This window comes from Oncorhynchus masou, chromosome 11 (assembly GCF_036934945.1).
Source record: "Oncorhynchus masou masou isolate Uvic2021 chromosome 11, UVic_Omas_1.1, whole genome shotgun sequence".
NCBI classification, from domain to species: domain Eukaryota; kingdom Metazoa; phylum Chordata; class Actinopteri; order Salmoniformes; family Salmonidae; genus Oncorhynchus; species Oncorhynchus masou.
In genome coordinates, this window is record NC_088222.1 from 24,003,332 (window position 1) to 24,007,630 (window position 4,299).

The window sequence follows — 4,299 nt, forward strand, 5'->3', positions numbered from 1 at the left end:
TGAATGTGTGTGAGTGAAAGAAGAAGAAGAGGGAGGGGTGTTGGGAGGAGGTTGCTGTCTCTGATCAGCATTGTGATGCTCGCTCGCGTGTGCGTGTGCGTGTGTTTGTGTGTGTGTACGTATTTGTGTGTTAATTGGCTCAATCCCAGTATTCCGATAGGGAGAATCGACAACTGCTCTGATTTCAGTTTGATCACCACACCACCATAATCTTTTTCACTAATAAAATCCAGCGAAACTGTTATTTAGCCCAAATTCTACAGGACGGGAGATAAAATGACAGGCTATCATAGTTCAGTTTGAGTTTGAGATTATTTTTATTTTTACAGGGACAGTGCACATTAATCAACGTTTCAGTAAAAGTGCCGGTTTTAGCCAGCCGGCTAATTTTCAACCGCAGTCCCTGGGCAGGTTATTAAAAACAATTACAATATAGACTATAGCAACATAGAACAAGCAAGACATAGCAACATAGGACAAGCAAGACATAGTATACAGACAGAGCAACATAGGACAAGCAAGACGTAGCATACAGACAGAGCAACATAGAACAAAAAGCAGCAAGACAACATTCATAAAAGCAACAAGACAAAATTCATAAAAGCAACAAAGTGTTTCCACACCTCACAAGCTACAGACAACAGACAACATGGAAAGCGGCAACACACAGCTAGGGACCATGTTCACAAATCTGATTGACCTTTAGCCATGTCTTCAAGCATTTTGTGAAAGTGTGATATGTGGTGCAGTTATGTGTGTCTGATGGCAGTGTATTCCAGACATGGGAAGCTCTCACAGAGAATGCAGATTTACTAAAGGTGCTTTTCCTTAGGGGAACTATACAGTCACCTCTCATGGCAGACCTTGTGGATCTGCTGCCATATGTCTGGGTTTTCTGTTTAACAAAAATATTGAGTGGAGGGGGAGAGTTCAATTAAACTAATATATATCTTGTGAAGGTTAAAAGACAATTAGCCTGTATTGTCCATGGGACATTTGTAATAGCATTATTTCATATTTCAAAAAGTTTCGTTCACATTTTAGGGTGAGTTACAAATATGAATCATGTTTATTTGATCCTCAATTTTCCAAATAGGTTGCACAACATAGGCTAGGCCTACTGCAACACCTTTATTCGAAATAGCCTATTAAAATGAAATGACTGGCTAAAACGAATAACTATTGTAATAACATGGAAATTCAATATATTTAAAGATCAAATAAGTAATATCCCACTAAAGTAAACAACCAAAACGTAAATTCAAAATACTAAAAAATATATATACAGTACCAGTCAAAAGGTGAACACACCTACTCATTCAAGGGTTTTTCTTTATTGTTACTATTTTCTACATTGTAGAATAATAGTGAAGACATCACAACTATGAAATAATACATATGGAATCATGCAGCAACCAAAAAAGTGTTAAACAAATGGGATGGCCTATCCCTGCAGAATGCTGTGGTAGCCAGCTGGTTAAGTGTGCCTTGAATTCTAAATAAATCACTGACAGCGTCACCAGCAAAGCACCCCCATGCCATCACACCTCCTCCTCCATGCTTCACGGTGGGAACCACACATGTGGAGATCATCCGTTTACCTACTCTGCATCTCACAAAGACACGGTGGTTGAAACCAAAAATCTCAAATTTGGATTCATCAGACCAAAGGACAGATTACCACATGGTCTAATGTCCATTGCTTGTGTTTCTTGGCCCAAGCAAGTCTCTTATCATTATTGGTGTCCTTTAGTAGTAGTTTCGTTGCAGCAATTCGACCACGACGGCCTGATTCACGCAGTCTCCTCTGAAAAGTTGATGTTCAGACGAGTCTGTTACTTTAATTCTGTGAAGCATTTATTTGGCCTGCAATTTCTGAGGTGCAGTTAACTCTAATGAACTTATCCTCTGCAGCAGAGGAAATTTTGGGTCTTCTATTCCTGTGGCCCTCCTCATGAGAGCCAATTTTATCATAGTGTTTGATGGTTTTGCGACTGAACTTGAAGAAACTGATTGGCTAAAGGAAAAAAATCCACAAGTGAACTTTTAACAAGGCTCACCTGTTAATTTAAATGCATTCCAGATGACTACCTCATGAAGCTGGTTGAGAAAAGGCCAAGAATGTGCAAATGTGTTATTTCATAGTTTTATTGTCTTCACTATTATTCTACATTGTAGAAAATAGTAAATAATAAATAAAAACCCTTGAATGAGTAGGTGTACACAAACTTTTGACTGGCACTGTACACGCAACTACACACACCTACACACACACACATTTTGAAACAAATACAAAAAGTAAAGGGGGGATCAACCCATCTGGTCTTGGTCCTAATTATGGCAAACCTGTAAAGCTGCAGAGGTGGTAAACCTGGGTAAAAAATATATATATCCTAATCTTTAATTTCAAATTATATTTATAGAAATTATCATCAATACTTCCAACGTTTTACTGGCTGGTAGTGTGTTACTTGCTATGAGATTACAAGTGACCGTGAGAAATGCGAGGGGGAAACTATTGACTCTGCACCATCTGATGTATCAAAGTCAAAAAGCAGTACAGCCTACCTTTGGTGAAGGCAGCGGTGCTCAAAGGAATTTACAGGAAGGGAAGATGCAAATACATGATACAGTATTTCGTTTCAGTACAATGTGGAGGCCAGTAGATGGAGACAGAGACTTTAGATATGGATATAATTAGTCTGAGTCAATGGGAAGCTCTCTCTCTTTCTCTCTGTCTGCAGAGATGGAGCAGGGTGCCACAAACAGGGAATGTCAGGATTAACACTCATGTTCAATGTATGCTGTCATGTCAGTGTCTAATGGGAAGAGGGTATCTGAAAAGAGGAGAAGAACCTCAAGGAGATACCTTGGTAAGGAGAGAGGGAAAGGCAGAGGGCAAGGGAAGGATAGTGGGTGATGGCAAACACAGTGGGGAAGATGAAGAGTACAGAAGGGAGAGAGAGAGCAAGGAAGGAGGGGATAGAGGGTAGAGGACTATAGGGGCAGACACAGCACCTGTTACTCAGTTGTGTAAACCAGAGGATTCCCTCAGAAAAAGGGCATATACTCTATATGAATAGGAGAATGCTGAGCGTCTGTCTCACCCCTTCACAGTCAGAGCTCGCACACAAAGTCAGAGTGTATGGTGGTGGATCAAAACATGTGTTATGTAAAAGATGGCCTAAGGTCACTTTCAGTAGGAAGTACAGATGACAGCTGGGTTAGTTCATAAAGATATCTTTACGAACTAGAAATTCGTTAATAAAGATATGGGAAGGGTTAGATAGAATATGGACAGACTTCTAAAGGACTGGCATAACATACTGTAAAATGGTGAGGCTTGCAGAACTACAGTAGTTTTGGATGATTGGCTAATTGATGTGCAGTTCCACTGTGTTCCTCAAAGTGGCAGCACTGGTGCCTACATCAGTCTCACCTGGTTGTTTGTCAGCAGTGTTCATTATCTCATGTTAATATCACTTCCTGGTACTCCAATGCAACTACAGTCGAGTGACCTAAATGTACTCTTTGACACTAAGGCATTCCAATGAACCCTGAACAAGGCCACAGATTAGAGATTATTATCCAAGGACAAATGCTCACCTGTTGTCCTATTCCCTTACTGTTGTGTGCATTTTCCCACCACACTTTTTATACCCAGCAGCCTATGTTTTTGTGTGAAAAATGAGGATTGTGAAACGTTACTTGATTGAATAACACCCATGGTGCATCGGAGAACATGCTCTATCTATGTACATGGAATACATCTCAAACTCCTGTGTTCAAACAAGGGATGCATGCAATAACCCTTCCAATGTCTGAGTGTGTCTCCAATCGCAACACTGTTTTTTTGTGTGTTTTTACCCAAAGCTCAACTATAATCCTTCACTACTAGGCTCATACTTCAACTGTGTCTGCACAGCATTGATATAGTTATTGCACATGCTGAAGTTGGACACAACAGGGAATAAGTCACTGGAGACATTACAGGTCTTCTATCCTATTTTATATGCCGATATTCTATTGTCTATTTCCTTATTGCCTCTTTTAATCTCCTTGCTCCTGCCAATCCATCTTCTCTTTTCCTTTCCTGTTCTAGTTTGAGCTCATTTCAGATAAGAATATCTTCACTGCTCTGAGAAACTACAGTGGCAAGAGAAAGTATGTAAACCCTTTGGAATTACCTGGATTTCTGCATAAATTGGTCATCAAATTTGATCTGATCTTCATCTAAGTCACAACAATAGACAAATATAGTGTGCTTAAACTAATAACACACAAATTATTGTGTTTTTC